This window comes from Monodon monoceros, unplaced genomic scaffold (assembly GCF_005190385.1).
Source record: "Monodon monoceros isolate NGI ecotype Baffin Bay Population unplaced genomic scaffold, NGI_Narwhal_1 Super_Scaffold_13, whole genome shotgun sequence".
NCBI lineage: Eukaryota > Metazoa > Chordata > Mammalia > Artiodactyla > Monodontidae > Monodon > Monodon monoceros.
In genome coordinates this window covers 41,977,208-42,003,102 of record NW_021703769.1, presented here as the reverse complement: position 1 = coordinate 42,003,102, position 25,895 = coordinate 41,977,208, and the positions used below count along the sequence as shown (strand labels likewise).

The following is a 25,895-nucleotide window of genomic DNA, read 5'->3' as shown; positions in this document are numbered from 1 at the left end:
AATTGATAAACCATTAGCCAGACTCATCAAGAAAAAGAGGGAGAGGACTCAAATCAATAAAATTAGAAATGAAAAAGGAGACGTTACAACTGACACCACAGAAATACAAAGCATTCCTAAGAGACTACTACAAGCAACTCTATGCCAATAAAATGGACAACCTGGAAGAAAGGGACAAATTCTTAGAAAGGTATAACCTTCCAAGAATGAACCAGGAAGAAAGAAAAAATATGAACAAACCAATCACAAGTAATGAAATTGAAACTTTGATTAAAAATCTTCAAACAAACAAAAGTCCAGGACAAGATGGCTTCACTTAGAGAAGAGCTAACACCCATCCTTCTCAAACTCTTCCAAAAAACTGCAGAGGAAGGCACACTTGCAAACTCATTCTATGAGGCAACAATTACCCTGATACCAAAACCAGACAAAGATACTACAAAAAAAGAAAATTACAGACCAATATCACTGATGAATATAGATGCAAAAATCCTCAACAAAATACTAGCAAACAGAATCCAACAGCATATTAAAAGGATCATACACCACTATCAAGTGGGATTTATCCCAGGGATGCAAGGATTCTTCAATATACGCGAATCAATCAATGTGATACACCATATTAACAAATTGAAGAATAAAACCATATGATCATCTCAATAGATGCAGAAAAAGCTTTTGACGAAATTCAACACCGATTTATGATACAAACTCTCCAGAAGTGGGCACAGAGGGAACCTACCTCAACATAATAAAGGCCGTATACGAGAAACCCAGAGCAAACATCATTCTCAATGGTGAAAAACTGAAAGCATTTCGTCTAAGATCAGGAGCAAGACAAGTATGTCCACTCTCACCACTATTATTCAACATAGTTTTGGAAGTCCTAGCCATGGCAAGCAGAGAGGAAAAAGAAATAAAAGAAATCCAAATCGGAAAAGAAGAAGTAAAACTGTCACTGTTTGCAGATGACTTGGTACTATACATAGAGAATCCTAAAGATGCCTCCAGAAAACTGCTAGAGCTAATCAATGAATTTGGTAAAGTTGCAGGATACAAAATTAATGCACAGAAATCTCTAGCATTTCTATACATGATGAAAAATCTGAAAGAGAAATTAAGGAAACACTCCCATTTACCATTGCAAAAAAAAGAATAAAATACCTAGGAATAAACCTACCTAGGGAGACAAAAGACCTGTATACAGAAAACTGTAAGAGAATGATGAAAGAAATTAAAGATGATACCAACAGTTGGAGAGATATACCATGTTCTTGGATTGGAAGGAGCAATATTGTGAAAATGACTATACTACCCAAAGCAATCTACAGATTCAATGTAATCCCTATCTAATTACCAATGGCATTTTTTACGGAACTAGAACAAAAAAATCTTAAAATTTGTACAAAGACACAGAAGACCCCGAATAGCAAAAGCAGTCTTGAGGGAAAAAAACGGAGCTGGGGGAATCAGACTCCCTAACTTCAGACTATACTACAAAGCTACAGCGATCAAGACAATATGGTACTTACACAAAAACAGAAACATAGATGAATGGAAGAAGAAAGGAAGCCCAGAGATAAACCCACTCACTTATAGTCAACTAATCTATGACAAAGGAGGCAAGGATATACAATGGAGAAAAGACAGCCTCTTCAATAAGTGGTGCTGGGAAAACTGGACAGCTACATGTAGAAGAATGAAATTAGAACATTCCCTAACACCATACACAAAAATAAACTCAAAATGGATTAGACACCTAAATGTAAGACTGGACACTATAAAACTCTTAGAGGAAAACATAGGAAGAACACTCATTGACATAAATCTCAGCAAGACCTTTTTTGATCCACCTCCTAGAGAAATGGAAATAAAAACAAAAATAAATGGGATCTAATGAAACTTCAAAGCTTTTGCACATCAAAGGAAACCATAAACAAGACGAAAAGACAACCCTTAGAATGGGAGAAAATATTTGCAAGTGAATCAATGAACAAAAGATTAATCTCCAAAATATATAAACAGCTCATGCATCTCAATATTAAAAAAAACAAACAACCCAATCCAAAAATGGGCAGAAGACCTAAATAGACATTTCTCCAAAGAAGACATACAGATGCCCAAGAAGCACATAAAAAGCTGCGCAACATCACTGATTATGAGAGAAATGCAAATCAAAACTACAAGAGGTATCACCTCACACCAGTTAGAATGGGCATCATCTGAATATCTACAAACAACAAATGCTGGAGAGGGTGTGGAGAAAAGGGAACCCCCTTGCACTGTTGGTGGGAATGTAAATTGATATAGCCACTATGGAGAGCAGTATGGAAGTTCCTTAAAAAACTAAAAATAGAATTACCGTATGACCCAGTAATCCCACTACTGGGCATATACCCAGAGAAAACCATAATTCAGAAAGAGGCATGCACCCTGATGTTCACTGCAGCACTATTTACAATAGCCAGGTCATGGAAGCAACCTAAATGTCCATCGACAGATGAATGGGTAAAGAAGATGTGGCACATATATACAATGGAATATTACTCAGCCATAAAAGGGGACGAAATTGGGTCATTTGTTGAGATGTGGATGGGTCTAGAGACTGTCATACAGAGTGAAGTAAGTCAGAAAGAGAAAAACAAATATCGTATGTTAACGCATATATGTGGAACCTAGAAAAATGATACAGATGAACCGGTTTGCAGGGCAGAAGTTGAGGCACAGATGTAGAGAACAAACGTATGGACACCAAGGGGGGAAAGCGGCCGGGGGACAGGGTGGTGGTGTGCTGAATTGGGCGATTGGGATTGACATGTATACACTGATGTGTATATGACTGATAAGAACCTGCTGTATAAAAAAATAAATAAAATTCAAGAAGTATAAAAGAAAACAACCTGCAGCACACATGATATTTAATGCTGAAGTCAAGCTTTCCTCTTGAGACCAGAAATGAGGAAAGGATGTCTGTTCTAACGACTTCCAAATTGCATTGGAGGTCTAGTCAGCACCATAAGGCAATAAGCAAATAAAATAAAAGATACGGTGATTGTGAAGCATGAAGTAAAATTGTGATTTGCAGACAAAAAAAAAAAAACAAACCAGTAGAAGGGCCTCATGAAGCCCAAAGAAAACTATTACCACCCCCATTTCCCACCCCACCAAGCACTGGTTCTGGACCATCCTCTGGGTGGTGCTTTACTTGGGTAGTACGGGTTGGTTTTTCTCTTTTCAAAAGAATAAAAGGATTTCACATCCATCCTTTTTACTGTGATCTTGGACCAGTGATGCAGGCATGGCTGAGCAGCGAAACTTCCTCTGATTATCGTGATGCCCTGTTTCAGGTCCTTGTCCGGGTTAGGGGTCAGTCCCTATGTGGGTGAGGCTTTACTCTTTATAAACACCTTGAGCTGGAAGCTTCAAGATTGTACGAGGCAAAGACCTTTCGAGGTGTCGTTCATAGTCCTTTCTGTTCTCTAGCTTAGGCAGCATTCACACACGGCCTGTTTAGCTGTTTAATATTGGATTACAAACCACAGCCAGGCTTTTCATGGATGAAGCGGGTGAAGGTTTCGGAAGGCAGGGGGCATTCAGTACTCACCCCCCCTTCCCCCTTTTTTGACGTCTCATGGAGCAGAAATGAAGGACATGAAGTCATAAGTCTGTAACTTCATTTGAACAAAGGCAGCCATTGAGTTTTCATTATTGGGTAAACGGCAGTGAATGTGAATTCTGGGCTGAGATATTGCCCACAGAAATTTTTCAGCATTTTGTGTTTTCTGTCCTTTCAGAATATGTGTAATTGTCATTTGGCAACAGTGCACACAGATTTAGAAATAATTAGGTTACTGGCACAGTTTGCTAGTGTGTGCATGTATGAGTGTGTGTGTGTGTGTATACACACACACACACTCACCAAAAAGGAAACACTTCTTGCAGGCCTAGCTCTAAAGTGTAATTTGACCAAAGGTCATCCAGAACCTGTACCAAAGTAAAGGGTTGTTTATCAGTGTTGTCGGCAAGAGTCAGAAATTTCTGGGATTCTAACTCGGGACCCCTTTTATTTGTCGTGCTTGGACTGGGTTGTAAATGAGAGCCGTTCAGGAATAGGGTGAGGAGGAGGATTATCCTCATTTATGTGTCTCCGTCTTATTTGATATGTGGTTGGAATCTTCAGGGGTCATAGATCTGTTCTTCCCTTGAGGCTTTTTGTCCCCCTGAAGCCAAGAGCTGTGTGGTGAGGCAGGTGCTCCCTCGGCTGGCTGAGCCTTGGCTTCTCCGCAGCAGTCATAGCTCACTATGTGGTAAATGAGTTAGGTCTCATCTTTATATTCTTCCCGAAGCCAGCTGTGGGACAGCATCCACGGTTCTGGAGGAGGGTGTGCTGTTCAAAGTAGTACGATGTAGAGTTGAATGTCATGGTCTCTGAAGTCAGGTTACTTAAGGTCCAATCCTAGGTGCTCTAGTTACTAGTTGTGTAGTTTGGGCAGGTTACTTACATTTTAGCTATTAGGATATTAATGATCTCTTCTAGCGCCTGTCATTTTCTTTTTTGGGGATTACCATCTGGGGCTCAGGGGGCCCCACCTTCCATCAAGACCATATTGTTTAAAGAGCGCACAAGGTATGTATGTTTTGGAATAAAGGATTTGTGTGTGCGCGTGTGTGTATGTGTGCACGTGTGCACGCTTTTAACTGGAATAAGAAAAAAAGCCAGACTGTTTTTAGCAGGATCAGGGAAGGCCTTTTCTGTTTGCATTTGTGTTTTGAAGAGAGAAAAGCAATCTACTGCAAAGACGTTAAGGTTGGTTTGAATTTGAGGATTTAGGCATCGGAGAGCTGTGTATTTCAAATTGGGCCTCGCATAGGAAATGCGAACCTGCCGTGTGTTTATCTGAGTGAAACGTGGTCAGTTGGATTCTAGATCCTTAGAAATCTTTCCTAGATCAGGTCAGACCTTCAGAATTATATGTCTGGACTGGATCATATTAGCTCCCAGTAGAACTGCTTCAATTGAACTGATTTTTGGCCACACCCCATTAACCTGTATTGAAGGACATTGTAAGAAATGCCCTAGAAAGCAGGTTGCTATGTTTAATATGAGAATTTGTTAAGGACTTGTCCTTGCGTCTCTGTGAGACCCCATGGGCACAGTTCTCTTGGCATCAGGGAAGGTGGGGACTGTGCTGAGAAAGGGTTTTGTTTGAACTCACGGACACTGCATCACCTCGCCAGGCATGTCCCCTGTGTGTATTAGCAGGTGTATTTAAGGTCAGAATTTGTCCTGCCCTAGAAGAGAGAATATACAGGACTTCCTCGCAGGAGTTTGTAGCCTGTCCTCACTCCTTAATTTAGTCTGCTGCCCCTTGTCTTGCTTTTCCCATAGGTAATTATTTTTATTAGTTATTTGTTTACCTTTCAAGTTTTCCTTTTGGAAAATAAGAATATATGAATATGCTTTATGCTTTTGGAAAGCAAATATGAATATATATTTTTATTCTCCACACTTGCTACAAAAAATAAGAAAATATATACATTGTTCTATATCTTGTTTTTTATTCATTTAGCGATATATCCTAGTTCTCCTTCAGAGATTTTCCTCATTTGTTTTATTATAACTGCATGGTCCATCATTGTGCGGATGGATATACTGTATCACTGTGGATTGGTCCCAAGTGTTCTTTTTTTTTTTTAATGAATTTATTTTTTTAATTTATTTTTGGCTGCGTTGGGTCTTCGTTGCTGCACGCGGGCTTTCTCTAGTTGCGGTGAGCGGGGGCTACTCTTTGTTGCGGTGTGAGGTCTTCTCATTGCGGTGGCTTCTCTTGTTGTGGAGCAGGGGCTCTGTGCGCAGGCTTCAGTAGTTGTGGCTCGTGGGCTCTAAAGTGCAGCTCAGTAGTTGCGGTGCATGGGCTTAGTTGCTCTGTGGCATGTGGGATCTTCCCGGACCAGGGCTCGAACCCGTGTCCCCTGCGTTGGCAGGTGGATTCTTAACCACTGCGCCACCAGGGAAGCCCCACAAGAGTTCTTTTTTGCTGAGCGTTTTTTTCTTCAGTCGTTTGGGGTATAAACAATATTGTAAGGAATAACTGAGTCATTTGTGTGTGTGTGGATGCTGTGTGAGAAAATCATCTCTCTTTCCCTTGAATTCATAGGATAGAATTCTAGAAGTGAGATTCTTGAGTCAAGGGTAAATTAATCTGTAATTGGGGAAGGTATTGCTAAATTCTTTTCCTTCGGGGTTGTACCATTTTGCTTTCCCTACAGCCTCTCAACGGAGTGTGTTGTCAAACTAAAATCTTGCCAGTCTGATAGATTGGAAATAGATCATGGTAGTGTTGATTTGCATTTCTCTCATGAGTGACATTAAGAGAATGTTTTATTTAAGGGCCAAATAATTGTCTTAATTTCTTAATTATTTTTTCTTTTCCATCCTTCCTGAGTTCCATACATTTTCTTCTCCCTTCCTACGATTGTCTAGTCATTTCTTTGAATTCTTGGAATGTTTTCTGGTGACTTTCTAGGCTTGCAGCTGGATTTTCTGGTGAATTTTCTTCTGCTGAGAAATAATTTTTTTACTACAGTGGATATGGTAGTTTTACTTGCTTTTCTGTTCCTATTGGAATTATCTGTTTTCCTGAATTATTTACTAGCATCAGGGTCCTGTGAGGCTGGGGGCTTAGAGCAGCCTTCTGGTTTTACAGCAAAACATATCTTCTGCTGCTGCTACTAGAAGGGCGGTTTCTTTGCCACGAGGCACCGACTCTTGGCTCTTTTGTCACTTTCCACGCCTTTTCTCTCTGCCTCCACTGGTGCTGCCTGCTCTGCCCTGCTGTGTCTTAGATCTGCCCAGAGCAGTTCCAGGTAATGGGGAGCCCCTCTCTTTCTGGTGGTAAGCATTGTTTTTTTTTTTTTAAATTTATTTTATTTATTTATTTATTTTTGGCTGCATTGGGTCTTCGTTGGTGCACGTGGGTTTCCTCTAGCTGCGGTGAGCGGGGGCTACTGTTTGTTGTGGTGCGAGGGCTTCTCATTGCAGTGGCTTCTCTTGTTGCAGAGCAAGGGCTCTAGGCACCCAGGCTTCAGTAGTTGTGGCACATGGGCTCAGTAGTTGTGGCTCGTAGGCTCTAGAGTGCAGGCTCGGTAGCTGTGGCACACGGGCTTAGCTGCTCCGCGGCATGTGGGATCTTCCCGGTCCAGGGCTCGAACCCGTGTCCCCTGCATTGGCGGGCGGATTCTCAACCACTGCACCACTAGGGAAGCCCAGGAAACATTGTTTTGTTGTTTTTCTGGGTCTGCTTCTTACCATGTCCCTCACCCCCGCCCTCCCCCGTCCTTCCCTGTTGCATCCTGTCCCCTGCGCACAGATGTCACTTCGGTGCCTCAGTTCTGCTGGCACCCCGACATCCTCGCATTATTTGAAGTAGGCATCGTAAGAGGCTTTGTTTGTTCTTCTACTCGCTATTCATGGTTTTTAGGGGAAGCGGGAGGATTCGTTTGTGGGCAGTTCCCATACTCCTCCCAGAACCCAGATAAATCCCACGTATTCCTTTTTTTTTTTTTTTTTTTTTTTTTTTGCGGTACGTGGGCCTCTCACTGCTGTGGCCTCTCCCGTCGCGGAGCACAGGCTCCGGACGCGCAGGCTCAGCGGCCATGGCCCGCGGGACCCTCCCAGCCTCGGGCACGAACCCGCGTCCCCCGCATCGGCAGGCGGACCCCCAACCACTGCGCCACCAGGGAAGCCCCTACACGTATTCCTTTTAAAATAGGTAAACATGAGCTTATTTTTAAGCTACTGAACTTTAAAGCAAAATGAAACCAAGGTCTGAATAAAAACATGTTGGTTCTTAGCCTTTTCTACAGGTATCTATGGTGATGTTTCGTGTGCAGTGGGTGTGTAGTCTTCACCAGAACTGGAGCGCTGGATAGTGTGAACATGAGACAAAGTTTGTTTAATGATTACTCCCTATTTTTACTTCTGTTTGCCAAGTTCACAAGGTAGGGATTTAAATGAACTTGACTAAAATATTTTGAGAAATCATGATTTTTTTTTTGACATGGTGGTAATTATTTCAGTTTAATGCCAATGGCATACTGAGTGAAGAAAGAAGTCTTCAAGTTACTTTGGAGAGCGAGCCGGGGTCATTTATGATTTATCAAGAATCACCGTCAGTGAAAATTTAAACACCAAGAGAAGTGCAGTTGTATATGCTTCATAAACTTTCCAAGTGGTGAGAGGAGCTGCGTTGTTCTTCCTGTTCCTCATTATTCCAGGAAATGTATTTTTATGCCTCTCAAGTCTAGCAGCATCTTGCATTTGCTGCTATAAATGTCTCCCATCAGAAGGCCAAATAAGGAAGTTACAATTATAGAAATGTTTTCCCTAAAGACGTGAGCTGCATGATATGCTAATTGACTTGCTCTATTTCAGTCTTTCTCATTTGTATTTTTCTTTCTGTGTGAGCTTGGAAGGCAGCTTGCAGAATATTTGCTGACAGGTTTATTTTCTGTGTAATGTGGAAGAAACATGGATATCGAGATTCTTTTTGACTGACCCAAAGCTGCCTGAGAAGATGCAGGGATGCAGAAGATGGCACAATCGCCATCCAGACTGCCCTGCACAGTGTTTGCATCCTCACATTACTGAAAACAAACTGCGGTGTTCTTTGGTGGAAAACAGAAAGCTGCAACCTGCTCACGCCATTTTCCTGTTTCTCTCTCTCCGGAGAGTGGCACGTTCAAGTCTCTTCAGAATTGAACTCCTGTCAAGGAAAAAATGGACCTGAAATGCTGTCTGTTTCCAAATGTCACGTGTCTCTTCTCACTTCAATCTCAGCTCAGCCCCACATCATCCGTTGAGGATGTACCGTATATCAAGCAGTGTTCAGTGCTGGGGTTACAAACCCCAGTGAGATCCTGCCCTTGTTGTTAAAGACCTTACAGCCCAAGGAGAGAGATACCACATCATTCTGAGACAGTCAGATGGGAGTGATAGTGCTAATCATGAAGCATGTGTCACGTGGGGCACTTGAGCAGAGGGAAGGGCCTGTCTTGCAGGTGTGTTTGTACATGTGGTCACAGTCCCCAAATCCTCTTTGATTCTCTTCTCCTTTGCCTCATGCCGGGAAAGCTTCTGCAGTAGAACTTTGCCAACTTGAAGCCAGTCACCTAGTGTTGAGGTATTTTAGCTGGAGGACACCTGATGGATCTTTGAGCTCTGTGTGCAAATATTCAGCGGTAGAGCTGGGGCTTATTTGTAATGTCATTTCCGTTGTGGTGCTGGCCCCACGTTGTATAAGTACCAACACTAAGGTGTGTGTGTGTAGGTATTAGTGTCTCTCCTGGCTCCATAGTTATTGATATTTTCTTTGTGGTTTAAATCAGCAAAGATTTGTAAAATAGGAAGAGGTTAAAATTCAGACACAAGTGAACTTTATCATCGATTAATATGGAAGTAGGCTGGATTGCATTTAGAATTTTAAAAAAGTTCTGTCTGCCCTTCCTGCACCGTGGCCCAGCCTTCCACAGTATATCCGTTATAAAACTTGCTTTTCTGAAAGGTAGAAATTTTCCTGCTTTTCTTTTGCCCTTAATTATTTAAACTTTCTTCTAGTATTTCTATAGTTCAGCCTCATAGTTACCCTCACTGAAGACTATGTTTCTGGTTCACCTTCGTGCGCTGTAGGGCCTTGCGCACAGAGGTGCTGCTCATTGAATGTTTGTTGACCCAGATTGTGTGAACTCAGGTCAGTTCTAGCATCTACTTTTCTGGTAATTATCTTGCCCATGTGCCATCCATCTTACTACTGTTGATGGAATGAGAGATGTTATGTTCCATTATTAATAATTCTATTTAATTTACCTCTCTATTGTGACATTCGCATCCAGTTTTATAACCTTACTTCCAACAATCGATAAGAACAGTCTTGATTTTGAAACGGTTTCCGTGCTTGTTGCTGCTCGTTCTAGCCCATAATCGCCCTTGCCCACGTCCAGTCTTAAGTTTTTTGTTTAGATCATCTCTGACTTGTCATCTCGGAGTGAGTTTGCAGACTGTCTTTCGGTGCTTTTGCTCCTTCTGCAAATGGAAAAACCATGTGGGTGTAGAATTCTTTTGCTCTTGATCTTTTCCCCTTGAGAAGCTGTGAATGCCACTTTCTTACGTTCTGGAGTTCATTATTGCCACGGGGAATTCCTATTATCAGCTTAATGCTTGTTTCCTTTGTAAATATTCTCCCCTTTTATTTTGATACCTGTAGGACTAGAAAGTTTCTTTCATTAAATTTTTTAAAAATTTATTTATTTTATTTTTGGCTGCATTGGGTCTTTGTTGCTGCGCGTGGGCTATCTCTAGTTGCAGCGAGCGGGGGCTATCCTTGCGGTGCGTGGGCTTTTCACTGAGGTTGCTTCTCTTGTTGTGGAGCACGGGGTCTAGGCACGCAGTTCAGTAGCTGCAGTCGTTGTGGCTCGCGAGCTCTAGAGCACAGGCTCAGTAGTTGTGGCGCACGGGCTTAGTTGCTCCGCAACATGCGGGATCTTCCCGGACCAGGGCTCAAACCTGTGTTCCCTGCATTGGCAGGCGGGCTCTTAACCACTGCGCCACCAGGGAAGCCCTTTCATTAAAAATGTTAACACAATTCTCCTTCCTTTGCCTTCTTACTCAGAGGAACTTTTTTGCTCGTAGATGCTGGCCTCCTTTCAGCTTGTTTCCATTGACTCTGTAGCTCCTCTCTCATCTGTTCTCTTCTCTTCCTTTGGAATACCCATTTTAATGCAAATTTTCCATTTTCCCCCTCTGTCTTTGTCATCTCCCCCTACACTGTTTTCATCTCTTCATTCTTTACATTTTGCAGGGAGGGTCCCTGGTGTTGGCTCTCGTTGTGACTCCTGTTGCTTGTTTGTTGTCTGTGATGCTGGTCTGTGTTGGTTTACGTTGTGATGTTGTTCCTGCTTATGTTTGCGGTTACTTGAGTTTGTTGTTGCTTTTACCTGGTTGGGGATTCTCTTTGGCTCCCAACACTGCCTGCCTTCTTCCTTGTTAGAATTCTTTGCCAGACGCGAGCTGAAGGACTGGTCTGAGTAGACTGCCCTTTGCTAAATTCTTTGATCTTTCAGTTGTTCGTCCTAGCTGAGCTTGCCTTTCTGAAGAGGGATGGCATATTCCCATTGTGTTTTATGGGATGGCTTAAAGGAAGATTTATTCAGAATAAATGGAAACACCTGCGTGTTTCATCTTGGCAGAAACGCAGCAGGACACTGCATGGGAAGCTCTGGCTCCCTCTGTCTCTCCTGTCACCTCCATCATGTGCCAAGACACAGTGTGCAGTGGCTCTTCCTTCCATCCTGGCTGTGGGTACAACTGATGCAGAAGGAGAGCTAGCGACGGGGATGGTTGGCGTGGGATGGTGAAATAGTCTAGGCTACTTCAGAAGGGAGGTTCCTCCTGCCAGGGATTGGCCGTGGGGGAATGGAGAGGCAATCTTTCTGTCTGACCTTGCTGTTTTTTCACAGACAATTTACCTGTGCGTAGTTTACCGATAGAAGTTTATATCTCAGGATGTGACCCGTTACCGCCAATATTTCTGAATTCCAAAGTGTTTGTTAGTTTGCATTTCTTTCTGTGTTTTCATTTGCATTTTACAATGGACGTAAGTGAGAGTGGAAGCCCCTGGCTTTAGCAGTTGCATCAGAAGCCAGATCTCTTTGTTAGACCTTTGAACTTGGGGTGGACATTTTTAATGGACTTTTCCATTGTAGGTTTCAGCACACCTTTTCTTTCTCTAGTGAAATTGCAGGTTACCCTCTAGGATCCCTTCACCCCTCTTGCCATGATTAGTGAGTTGGGGGCAGGTCTCTGATCTTAATTCAAGAAGGTGATCAAAAACATTGGAATATATTCACATCAGAATGATTCTCTGTGATTTATTACTTATCTGCAACTTTCTTCTACTGTCTAATTGAAGAGTAGAATTTTTAGGTCATAGTAAATCTTTTAGAACAAGAGGAAGAAAAAATGAAAAGATGTTCCAAGTGGCCCACATCTAATGTAAATCAGATAAGCCCCTGAAGAGATGCATTAAACGCTTTTTTCTTTTCCCATTTTCAAGTGCAGTCCATGATTTGAAGGATTTAAAGTGCTGCTTAGTTTCCAAGGGAGGATTTATTTTGTGTTTGAGTGTCTGCCCCGTGCTGGAGTGCTGCAACTCTGAAAACCAAGTTTAAAAAGTCCAGGTTCTTGTTCTTAATAGGTAATGTGAGAACAGAGTTGGTGAATGTGGGTGGATTTAATCCAGTGTAGGGGTGATTTTTTTTTTTTTTTTTTGGGACTCCTAATATTTTCTCAAGTTCGCCTGCAAGTTTTATTTGGGAGCAGTTGCTGCCCTGCCTGTGAAGTCTTCAGGAATCCACCATTCTACCTAGCGTGCCTACTGATGTCTTAAGCCTAAACTGATACAATACCTAGGATTTAAGGAGTATGATCTCTGGGAATTAGGTCAACATTTTCCTTGTACAGCATTTAGAATCCATGGACTTTTTAGCTCACCAGAGGCTGATAGCCATATTCTCTCTCTCTCTCCCTCTCTCTGTCTCTCTGTGTTTTTTGAATTAAATTAAGGGTACAGTGTATTTTGAGAGATTGTTATAATTGTTGTAGATTTCCGTTGCTTTGCCCTTCTGTATTTTACTTGGGTTAATAAAGCATGAATTGATGGCGTCATTACGGCATATGAGGCTGCAGATGTAGAATGATCCCATGGGCCAGCGTTAATGGACTCAAGATGGTACAGGAGAGCTGCCACCTGGCACCGTCACAGTCCTGAGGGCTGCCATGACATTTAAAAAATGTCTGCTGATGCCAGACAACTGGTTCCTTAGATTAATTAAAGTAAAATCTAACACCGATCCGGGGTTTTGATAAGACCACAGGGCTGTTGAGGTTGGAATCGGCTAGCGTTCAACACTGTTCTCATTAAAACAACATTGGAATTACCTTTATGGTTTCTCCTAAACTTTTCTTTTTAAATAACATCTTTATTGGAGTATAATTGCTTTACAGTGTTGGTTAGTTTCTGCTGTATAACAAAGTGAATCAGCTATACCTACACATATATCCCCATATCCCCTCCCTCTTGTGTCTCCCTCCCACCCTCCGTATCCCACCCCACTAGGTGGTCACAAAGGACCGAGCTGATCTCCCTGTGCTATGCGGCTGCTTCCCACTAGCTATCTATTTTACGTTTGGTAGTGTATATATGTTCATGCCACTCTCTCACTTCGTCCCAGCTTACCCTTCGCCCTCCCCTTGTCCTCAAGTCCATTCTCTACGTCTGCATCTTTATTCCTGTCCTGCCCCTAGGTTCTTCAGAACCTTTTTTTTTTTTTTTTTTTTTTTTTTTAGATTCCATATATATGTGTTAGCATGTGGTATTTGTTTTTCTCTTTCTGACTTACTTCACTCTGTATGACAGACTCTAGGTCCATCCACCTCACTACAAATAAATCAATTTCGTTTCTTTTTATGGCTGAGTAATATTCCATTGTATATATGTGCCACAGCTTCTTTACCCATTCATCTGTCGATGGACACTTAGGTTGCTTCCATGCCCTGGCTATTGTAAGTAGTGCTGCAGTGTACATTGTGGTACATGACACTTTTTGAATTATGGTTTTCTCAGGGTATATGCCCAGTAGTGGGGTTGCTGGGTCATATGGTAGTTCTATTTTTAGTTTTTTAAGGAACCTCCATACTGTTCTCCATAGTGGCTGTATCAATTTACATTCCCACCAGCAGTGCAAGAGGGCTGCCTTTTCTCCCCACCCTCTCCAGCATTTACTGTTTGTAGATTTTTTGATGATGGCCATTCTGACTGGTGTGAGGTGATGCCTCATTGTAGTTTTGATTTGCATTTCTCCAGTGATTAGTGATGTTGAGCATCCTTTCATGTGTTTGTTGACAATCTGTTTATCTTCTTTGGAGAAATGTCTATTTAGGTCTTCTGCCCATTTTTGGATTGGGTTGTTTGGTTTTTTTTGATATTGAGCTGCATAAGCTGCTTGTATGTTTTGGAGATTAATCCTTTGTCAGTTGCTTCGTTTGCAAATATTTTCTCCCATTCTGAGGGTTGTCTTTTCCTCTTGTTTATGGGTTTCCTTTGCTGTGCAAAAGCTTTGAAGTTTCATTAGGTCCCATTTGTTTATTTTTATTTCCATTTCTCTAGGAGGTGGGTCAAAAAGGGTCTTGCTGTGATTTATGTCATAGAGTGTTCTGCCTATACTTTCCTCTAAGAGTTTGATAGTATCTGGCCTTACATTTAGGTCTTTAATCCATTTTGAGTTTATTTTTGTGTATGGTGTTAGGGAGTGTTCTAATTTCATTCTTTTACACGTAGCTGTCCAATTTCCCCAGCACCACTTACTGAAGAGGCTGTCTTTCCTCCACTGTATATTCTTGCCTCCTTTATCAAAGATAAGGTGACCATGTATGCGTGGGTTTATCTCTGGGCTTTCTATCCTGTTCCATTGATCTATATTTCTGTTTTTGTGCCAGTACCATACTGTCTTGATTACCGTAGCTTTGTAGTATAGTCTGAGGTCAGGGAGCCTGATACCTCCAACTCCATTTTTCTTTCTCAAGATTGCTTTGGCTATTTGGGGTCTTCTGTGTTTCCACACAAATTGTGAAATTTTTTCTTCTAGTTCTGTGAAAAATGCCACTGGTAGTTTGATAGGGATTGCATTGAATCTGTAGATTGCTTTGGGTAGTATAGTCATTTTCACTATGTTGATTCTTCCAGTCCAAGAACATGGTATATCTCTGCATCTGTTTTTATCATGTTTAATTTCTTTCATCAGTGTCTTACAGTTTTCTGCATACAGGTCTTTTATCTCCTTAGGTAGGTTTATTCTTAGGTATTTTATTCTTTTTGTTGCAGTGGTAAATGGGAGTGTTTCCTTAATTTCTCTTTCAGATTTTTCATCATTATTGTATAGGAGTACAAGAGATTTCTGTGCATTAATTTTATATCTTGCTACTCTACCAAATTCATTGATTAGCTCTACTAGTTTTCTGGTAGCATCTTTATGATTCTCTATGTATAGTATGTCATCTGCAAACAGTGACAGTTTTACTTCTTCTTTTCCGATTTGGATTCCTTTTATTTCTTTTTCTTCTCTGATTGCTGTGGCTAAAACTTCCAAAACTATGTTGAATAATAGTGGTGAGAGTGGGCAACCTTGTCGCATTCCTGATCTTAGTGAAAATGGTTTCAGTTTTTCACCGTTGAGAACGATGTTGGGTCTGGGTTTGTCATATATGGCCTTTATTATGTTAAAGTAAGTCCCCTCTATGCCTACTTTCTGGAGGCTGAAAGTTCCTTTGGCTTCTGGACACCTGCAGATTTTCCTTCTTTTCGTTTGTTTGGTTTTTGCTTGCTTGTTTTCCCCCCAGTTTTATTGAGATACAGTTGATTCAGAAACACTGTATTAGTTTTAGGTGTACAGTTAATGACTTTGATATATGTATTATTGCAAAGTGCGCAGCACAGTAAGTTTAGCTATCATCCGTCGCCTCACTTGGGTACACATTCTTCTTGTGATGAGGGCTTTTAGGGTTTACTCTGTTAGCAGCTTCCCATTACGTGACACAGTATTGTTAACTTTAGTCACCAGGCTGCACATTACATTCCTGCAACATATTTATTTTATAACTGCACACTCGCACCCTTTGACCACCATCACGCATTTCACCTCACCCCCACCCCCACCTCTGGCAACCACCAGTCTGATCTCTGCATCTGTTACTTGGGTTTGTTTAGATTTCACTTACAAGTGACATCATGTAGTATTTGTCTTTCTCTTTCTGACTTATTTCACTTAGCATACTGCCCTCAAGGTCCATACGTGTTGTCGCTGATGGCAAAATTTCCTTCTTTTTATGGCCAATAGTAGTCCATTGTGTGTGTGTGTGTGTGTGTGTGTGTGTGTGTGTGCATCTATCTGTCTGTCTGTCTATGTGTCTATCTGTCTGTCACATTTTCTTTATCCCTTCATCTGCTGATGGTCATTTAGGTTGTTTCCATATCTTGGCTATTATAAATAATACTGCAGTGAATACGGGCTTCAGATGTTTTTTAAGACCCTGTTTTCATTTCCTTCAGATAAATACCCAAGAGTGGAATTGTTGGATCATATGGTAGTTCTATTTTTAATTTTTTGAGGAACCTCTGTACTGTTTTCCGTAGTGGCTGCACCGATTTACATTCCCATGAACAGTGCACAAGGGTTCCCTTTTCTTCACATCTTCACCAGCACTTGTTTTATTTTATTTTTTCTTGTTTATTTTTGATAATAGCCATTCTGACAAGTTTGAGGTGATCTGATTGAGGTTTTGATTTGCATTTCCCTGATGATTACTGATGCTGAACACCTTTTCATGTAGAGTAGTCCTGCCTTATCTGCGATTTAGCTTTCTACAGGTTCAGTACCTGCGGTCAACCTCAGTCTGAAAATATTAAAGTGAAAATTCCAGATATAAACAGTTCATAAATTTTAAGTTACATGCTGTTCTGAGTAACGTGGTGAAATCTTGAGCTTTCGCTTTTGTTGCCTTTGCTTTTGGTTGTCATATCCAAAAAATCATGCCAGGACTGATGTTAAGGAGTTTATCCTCTGTGCTTTCTTCTAGGAGTTTTATGGTTTTAGGTCTTTAGAACTTATTTTTGTGTATGATGTAAAGTACAGGTCTAGTTTTATTTTTCTGCATGTGACTGTCCAGTTTTCCCAACACCATTTATTGAAGAGACTGTCTTTTCCCCATTTCATATTCTTGGTGCCTTTGTCATAAATTAATTAACCATATGTGTGTGGGTTTATTTCAGGGCTCTCTATTCTGTTCCATTGATCTAAGTGTGTGTTTTTATGCCAATACTTTACTGTTTTGATTGCTATAGCTTTGTGATATAGTTTGATATCAGGAAACATAATGCCTTTTTTAGCTTTGTTCTTCTTTCTCAAGATTGCTTTGGCTATTTGGTCTTCTGTGGTTCCATACAAATTTTAGGATTGTTTTTTCTATTTCTATGAAAAATGCCATTGGAATTTTGATAGGAATTGCATTGCCTCTGAAGATTGCTTTGGTTGGAATGGACCTTTTAATTTCAATAATATTCTTCCATTCCACAAGCATGGGATATCTTTTTGTTTATTTATATCTTCAGTTCTTTCATCAATAGTTTTCAGTGTACAGGTCTTTCACCTCCTTGGTTAAATTTATTCTTAGTTAATTTGTCCTTTTTGATGCAAGGTAAATTGCATGGTTGTCTTACTTTCTCTTTCTGATAGTTTGTTTTTAGGGTATAGAAATGCAACTTATTTTTATATATTGATTTTGTGTCCTGAAACTTTACTGAGTTTATTTACTAGCTATAACACATTTTCAGTGGAGCTTTTAGGGTTTTCTATATATAATATCATGTCATTTGCAGATAGAGACAGTTTTACTTCTTTCTTTCCAATTTGGATGCCTTTTATTTCTTTTTCCTTGTCTTGTTCCTGGTCTTAGAGGAAAAGCTATTAGCTTTTCACTACTGAATATGATGTTAGCTGTGGGCAGATTTTCCATATTGAAGGCTTTTGGAGAAATGGTTTCTGGGCTTTCAGTTTTGGCTGATGCGTTTTTGTTTCATCATTTTAGAATTCCATCTTCAGAATGTTATATAACATACAATAAAACTCAGCCTTGGAGATTACTTGAGATTGTGTAAAATATATTTTAAATAAAATAAATTGGAATAAATTAAGTTTTAAAAATTTCATATGGAAGTATGTTCCTTTATTTTATTTTAAAAATCTCTATTACCTGTATTATTTTACTTACAAGTGTGTTTGTTATAGAAAATTTGGGAAGTGAAAAAATATAAAGAAAAAAACTACCCAGAGTTAATAATCTGTTTCTAATTTGTGATGTCTCTGTTAGGCTCAGTATCTCTCTGTTTATCTTTTCTCTCTTTCTCTTATATAATTATTGCATTTATGATATATTCTTTATTTATAAGTGTATGATGTATATATTAGACACACACACACCCTGCTGTGGACTGCACTGTTTCCCTCCAAAATTCATATGTTGAAACCCTAATCCTCAGTGTGACTGTATTTAGAGATAGAGCATTTAGGAGGAAATTATGGTAAGGTTAAGTGAAGTTATAAGGATAGGATCCTAATCCAAAAGGCCTGTAGCCTTATCATTCTCTCTCCCCCATTGTGTGCACACACCCAGGAAAGGCCACGTAAGCACACAGTGAGATGGTGGTCTCCTACAGGCCAAGAGAAGAGGCCTCAGAATAAATCTTACCTTGCCGACATCTTGATCTTGGACTTCCCAGCCCCTAGAACTGTGGAAAATTAATTTCTGTTGTCTGTCCCATATAGTCTCTAGTATTTTGTTGTGGCAGCCCAAGCTAACACACACACACACACACACACACACACACACACACACACACACACACTCAAATGTCTGTGTACCCTTCATGAACATTTTAAACAGAAACTGAAGTCATTTTCTATGTAATCTAGCAGACAGTTTTAAGTTTACCTGGCAAGTAGTAGCAGGTGCTCATAAGTGTGAGCTGAATGAGTTGCAGAAGAAGCTGGCTGGAGGATAAACTGTAGCACTTACCCTTTGGGCATCTTCAGAGTGCACCCAGCAGAATAGAGGTGCCAGTCCTTTGGGGGATACAGAAAATTATGGATGTGAAATACCTGGGAGTGTAAAAAAATACCCATACCCGGGTCCATCTTTAAATGGGATGCTTATTTAAAGGACCAGTGCAGGGCTCAGGCATGATGTTTTAGAAACTCCTTGAGTGACCTACTGGTTTAGCAGTTGAAACAAGCAGTGTATGGATATAAAGGCACTAGTCATTTTTGACTGAGATGCAGGTGATCGGGCCAGGTAACTGTGGTCATCGAGAGGAAGGGTCCCCCGTGGCTCTACTTGTTTCCCCGGGGAGGGGAAGGATGGGTAAGATTCAGGAGGGGAAAGAACTAGAAAGCTGTCCCAAGAAGTCATTATCCCTTGAGCAAAGGCTGGAGGCGGAGACAAGTGTGACGTATTTCTGTGGGTAAGAAACGAGCAAGCCAGCTTTACAAGACCGAAGTTTAAGGCCAATGTCAGATTGAAGCTTTCTGGGTTACAGCACACCACTTAAAGTGATCCTTTCACTCTTTCTTACCTTGGGTTCAAGTTTGTACTGTATAAAAATGCCCTTGTAGAACCTTCTGCTGAACCCTCCTGAGTATTTTGGGCTTCCGTTTAGGTCAAATATACCAAGGTACTTGTGTTCACAAGACCCTGCTCCACTTAAAAAGTCTAGTTAAATATTAATGTGAGGAAATTTGCTCTTGCATATTTTCACACGTAATTTCTTTAATTGGTATTTTGCATTTTGCGTAATTTAAATACCGACATCTGGGTGATTTGCTCAGCCAGCGGAGGACTGTTTCATCAGAAAGATATACATAGCATCTCTCTGAACTGCCTGCCAGCAGTTAGCTGTTTAGCGTTAAATAAAGAATGATGTTTCTGCAGTGGGAGGTGTAGTGGAAATTGAACTGCCCCAAGAGCTTCTGTTCATTAAAGGGACAATATTAATTCTGTTTACTGTTTAGGGGCTGACTTCCAACAATGCCAGGAAATGTTGGCTTGCCGGTACCGGGGAGGTGAGGAGGTAGTCAGGTTCTTCCCTTCCTGTTTCTGCCCCGGTGAGTCTGGGACTGTTCTCCGTCTGTTCTAAGTGTGTCTCTTTTGACCGCAGGTACTGTAATGTGGATTGTTTGAAAGTCTTGTAAAACGCAAGGCTTTTGCATTCCTACTTCAGTTTTTATGATGTAATAGGTGCCAATCTGATATCAACTTCCTGATGCTAGCTAGGTACAGATGTTGTGGACACTTGTTAAATTATTTACGATGATTATCTTTTGGAATCCATTCATATGTAAACAACATTCCCTTATAAGCGTCTGACTTATTCTGGCCATTTTAAGCATTCTTTTGAGGTTCAGGAGCTGCTTTTGCCTGGCAGGGAACGTATAAATAGGACTGGTGAGAGACAGTCTCAGCCCTGGAGTCAGAGCGGTAGTTTGCCTTTCACTGACCCCAGCCTGCTCTCTCATTCCCTGGGCTTGATGTGTTGTCCTGGACCCACTATTTGCTTTCTGGAGGAGCAGACAGACAATACACTAATACATAATTTTGATAGACTGGAGTGCTCTGAAAGCAGCAAGCCAGGTGGAGTGATGGAATGCCCTGGGAGGGGGGAGCCGGGAGGAGGGGTGTGCTTCCTCTCTAGGAGGTGAGCTTTACGTGAGCAAGGACCTTGTCCACCTTACTGGTGTCTTTGATCTTTAGGGAGCAGGCACCATGTGTGGTAAGAGCTGACTGACAGGAAGGGCCCAGCCACAAGATTTAGGGGAGACTTTCCCGGGGAAGCAGGGGCAGCGTGTGCAAAGGCCCTGCAGTGGGAATGAGGAAGCCGCTGTGGCTGGAGCGTTGGGAGTCGTGTGGAGAGTAGAGGGGGTGAGGTTGGAGAGGTGGGTAGGGGCCAGATGAAGTGAGCTGCCGGTGCCACTTTATTCCAAACGCATGAGAATATTGTAGAGTTTTCTGTGTGACCTCTTGACATTCTGGAAAGAAGGCTCTGGCTGTTGCATGGAGAACAGACTGTAGGCTGGCAAGAGAGGAAGCAGAAGGACAGTTGGATGTCAGAGACCAGGCAGGAGGTGGTGGTGGCAGTGGCGGTGGAGACGGAAGGTCCTGGATGATTTTGCTGCCATGCGGGTAGACCTGCTGATGGTTGGCTGTGGGGTTAGAGGCAAGGAGAAGAACAGGGTGACTTCTAGGTTGACCCACTTGATCCTTCCTTTCTTTTTTCAACCTGTGGATTGCTAATTCTGCCTTCTCACCAGAACCATCTCCTTCCTTAATCCTCATTCTGATGAAGGTTGATTGCTGGTCCTCCCTGGTCTCTCTGGGTCTGTGGTACCTGCCAGACCTTTTCAGTGTAGGTAGATTTCCAGTCCTGAACTCTCACAGGCTGTTCTTTCCCTTCCCTGTGTTTGTAGTTTAAGAAAATCTTTTACCATTCCAAGAGCATTAATAGAGCTCTCACACGAAGGCTTACGTGTTACCAGTCAGCCTTGCAGGGACATGGAACATGCTTCTAGCCAGCAAATGTTGTTTTTCTTCACCTCACCATGCTCTCTGGGAGCATAGCAAGAATAAAAAGTTGTTTCCTGGAGGAAAGTGAAGGGGAGATCCTTATTCCTTTTCATCACCGCTGGTTCAGGTTACATGAACAAAGGGTGGAGGAAGGTGGGATGGTGGTTGAAGCACAGCTTCATCGACTCTGGTAATCTTGGTGGCTGTTTCCTTCCTCTGTTAGACGGACAGGATTCTTTCTTTGTGCACGAGAATGTACGAGAAACTGTAGCTTCTGGGTGAATGCCAGCGTGTGTACTTTCAGGATTTCAGAGCTAATTGGTTTGTGTTGACAATGACTATTTACCATTTGTATATTATGAAAGAAACATGCAAATTACTTGACAACACTTGCTAGTCAAATTGGTGAGCGATTTTTTTTTTTTTTTTTTTTTTTTTTTTTGCGGTACGCGGGCCTCTTACGGATGTGGCCTCTCCCGTTGCGGAGCACAGGCTCCGGACGCGCAGGCCCAGCGGCCATGGCTCACGGGCCCAGCCGCTCCGCGGCATGTGGGATCCTCCCGGAACGGGGCACGAACCCGTGTCCCCTGCATCGGCAGGCGGGCTCTCAACCACTGCGCCACCAGGGAAGCCCGGTGAGCGATTTTTAATGTCAACAATATCCGCATGGTGAGCTGTCTGGAAAGTGTTACTGGGAACCATCAGGACTTCGTTTTCCTAGCAATAAAAACCTTCTTGCAGACTCCCCCCGTTTCCTTATTTCTCATTAAGAGGAGTATGTAAAACAGTTGAGAAGGGTGTCTTTACTTAAGGTTCATCAGTCTGAACTATTTGTTGCATAGCGTTCACCAAGCTATTCCTTCCATCCCAATTCCGCCTCCCTTTTCCCTCTATTCCTAGTCATCCCGAGCATCCTTGCCAGGCTCATCTTCTGAGTATCAGCCAGTTCCTGTTTTCAAAATTCTCAGTGCCTTCCCGGTTTCCGAATCAAATAATGACCATCGGCCTGGCTTTTCCAGACCAAGTTTATCGGTTAAATGAATGTCCAATGGTCCCTTGTGTATGTGCCCGTGTTTTCTGCCACCGGACCTTTGCTCAAGAGACCCCTCCCCCCACACCTGGAGCACCCTTGTCTTCTTCCTTTTTGTAGCCAGCTGAATACCTGTTCTTGACTGTGGAGAATAGGCGTTGGAGATGACATCACACATTTCAAAGAAATGAAGAGATAACAGCAGAAACACCTCCACAAACTCACTAACAGGAAGCCGATGAAGAGGACCGTGAGCTGGCCGCTGAGGAGGGGAGGCCGGGGTGGGGTTCCTAGGCCTGCACCTCAGGAGCTGAGTCAGTGAGGACTCTAGAAGCCCTCTCCACACCCTCAGATCTGGGGAGGAACACGGTGATTTTCCTCTTCTTATGGAGGAATCATAGAAATGGCAGCAACTGGGATGAAGTGGAAAGCAGAGCTGAGTCTCTGAGACCAGGGAACCTGAGAGCCAGTGTTCCCACTGCAGTGGGCTCTCCTCGCAGGCAGGAGGAAGGCGCCCGGTGGAGGATATTTAATGACCTTTGTTAAGAGAGGCCAGAGCCCAGGAATTCGAACAAAGCCTTTACCGTGCCTCAGTTGAGACCTCCTGGCCCTCACTCAATCTGGCTAGAGAACGGTGGATAGAACACAGACCCACTCAGTCTTCAAACTAGAAAGATCACAGATGGGGCAACAGTAGGAAAAGAGTCAAGGAGTTGCCCATCCTGTGTTAGAGCAGCAGAATTTCCGGACAGGTAACACCTGAGCACACACAGATGAAGAAAAAAGGTAAGGCGGTTATATAAACATAGGTGCGATGGATGGATGGATAGACGGACGGATGGATAGGCAAAGAGAAAGAAAAAAAGGGGATATAGCATGTAAAAGAGAAAACACCCAGAGCTCAATGAAAACATACCTGAAGGCATAGAAGGGAAGTCCTTACAGTTGTTTCATTCTGTGGAACAAGTTAATGAAAAGTGTGAATTCAGTAAATACAGCAAGATGATTAAAGGAGAATGAGATGAAAAAAGAGAGATTGCAGATCTACAGAAAGACTGAGGTCCCAAACAACCACCATTGCAGGACCAATAAATAAAATTAGAAATACCAAAGGAAAGAATAGATGCCACGGAAATCAAATTACTAAAAATTAAAGGCTTGATAGTCTCAGTGAACACAAGCAAAGTGATCATGACATTAAAGCAATCAGAAGTTAAAAGATGGAAAGACAATGTAGTATAAGGATAATTGGCATCCCTGAAGTAGACAGTCAGCATATGAAACCGAAAATGGAATATAAAACAAGGTAACTTTCAGGAAATGAAAAAGAAACAAACAAAAGAACTGAGTCTGCAGATTAGAAGAATGTATCGTGTTACGGGAAAATTCAGAGAACAGAATGTTTAACACCAATACCTGTCCTAATTAAGCTATTGAATTTCAAAGGTAAAGGAAAAAATCTTCAGACATCCAGGCAGAAAACCAAATTATCTGCCATAGACCAAAAGTCAGACTGGCTTCATATTTCCTTAGTGCAGCATTTAATTTCTGAAGAGAGTGGAGCCAACTACCTCCTCAACATTCTGAGTGAGAGAGGAGGTATGAACACGACCCAGAGTGACACAGCTTCGGTGTCGTTCCGGTGCAAGGGCAGAAGGTGGATATTCTCAGACATCTGTAAGCTTGGGGAATGGTACTTAAAACCAAAACACATAGGAAAAAATGCAGACACAGTGCTGTCAACCTCTAAATGTGTTTTGTAACGTCTTAACTTAGAAGCATATTTTAGGAAGTGTCTGTTGTAGTGAAGAAACATTTGGTTGAAATTCAACAAATACTTCAGTTGCTTTTCTCCTTCTGTTAAATTCAAATGAAGTCCCATACAATTTTTTTTTTAAATTAAAAGCACTTATGCTAGAGGAAGGATAATTGCATTTTTTATGAAAGTCCTCCTGTCTGCCTGACCCCCTCCCTCCTCCTCATACCCGCACTGGGCAGGTGCTCTAAGCCCTGGCTGTGGTGACCCCTCCTCTTCTGATCAGTGCCGTGGGCCTCGGGTTTGCAGAAGTTAAGTGCTCTTTCTGCTGTGAGGCAACGCCTACAACTCTCCTAGCTAGGGAAGCACATGATTCTTCGTAGACTGAGTTTCTACCAGAAAAATTCTGACAACTTAGAATCACTTACAACTTACAGTGCCTAATAATCAGCACTTGAGTGACTGCTCTGTGCCTGGTGGAGCCACATCCCCCCCACGTACTCCGTGTGAGGAAGCACAGTTTCTGCCCTTTGAGAACCCTTAGTTCAGGTAGGGCAGACACGTCGCCAAAATTTTCCCAGTATTTCCCAAGCAAGATCTGGCTCTCAGGAAGGCTTCTTGAAAGGGAAACATAGGCTTCTTATGGACGAGTTTTGGTCTTGATTTTCACCTCTTTATTCAGGAAGGTTGTTGCATTTTGACAGACACAGTGCTGGATATTTGTTCGTTTGTTTTTTAAATTAATTAATTATTTTGGGCTGCGTTGGGTCTTCACTGCTGCACGCAGGCTTCTCTGTAGTTGCCGCGAGCGGGGGCTACTCTTTGTTGCGGTGCCCGGGCTTCTCATTGCGGTGGCTTCTCATGTTGCAGAGCATGGGCTCTAGTCACGCGGGCTTCAGTAGTTGTGGCGTGCGGGCTCAGTAGTTGTGGCTTCCAGGCTCTAGAGCGCAGGCTCAGTAGTTGTGGTGCACGGGCTTAGTTGCTCCACAGCACGTGGGATCTTCCCGGACCAGGGCTCGAACCCGTGTCCCCTGCACTGGCAGGCGGATTCTTAACCACTGCACCACCAGGGAAGTCCCCAGTGCTGGATTTTAAGGATGTGATATTGTGATGAAAAGAGGGAGGATTCCTGCTGAGTCTAATGAAGGGGTATGGGGGTTGTTATATGGGACACGCCCAACGAGCCAGGCCCTTGTGGCTTCTCCCTTTGATCTGGGCAGTCCTGCCTGCCACTCACCTGAACACTGGCATGTGCCAGAGGATTTGCTGCCACCATCTCAGCCCTTGACACAGGTTTTAGATTTAGGGGTTGAAAAAAACTTATTGAACGTATTTTTGGAAATGTGATGAACATAATGTTTGAGTGGATACTGTCTTTTTATACTTTTTGTCAGGCGGTAGTTTCCTTTTTATACAAGTATTGGTTGCCAGAAGCTTTGTTTGAATACAAAATATGTGCAGCTCTACATATTTGACCACTTTCTTTTTTTGGGACCCCGTGTGCCTGGAGTTGGGAAAGGGACCCCCAGCTCTGCTCTGTTAAGTATTCCATCTTATCAAAGAGGTATTTCATCATTTATGTGTAACAGTAGGTGCCACTCAATACACATTTTATAAGTGATAGATATTTTTGTCTGAAATTACTTTTTTACTCGAACAATGATTTAAACTCCCGTTTTTAGTTTTATGAGGTGACACTTTTATAATATCATATAGTGAATGCAGCTTGAATGTCATAGAGCTTTAGGGCAGCATTAATCATAAATTCATATGCCCCCATTCCCAATCCTGAGAGACTTTTTCTTAATTCAGATTTTACCCATTCTGTGTATGGAAGTATGTGTGTGTGTGTGTGTGTGTGTGTGTGTGTGTGTGTGTGTGTGTGT

The 25,895-nt window shown here is 42.1% G+C and overlaps 1 protein-coding gene across 3 annotated transcripts in view; it reads left to right on the top strand.

The window, feature by feature from the left end:
- The window catches only part of KIF16B (kinesin family member 16B), a 293,377-nt gene that overhangs the window by 102,530 nt on the left and 164,952 nt on the right, over positions 1-25,895 (top strand). The gene's annotated exons all lie outside the window — the stretch shown is intronic.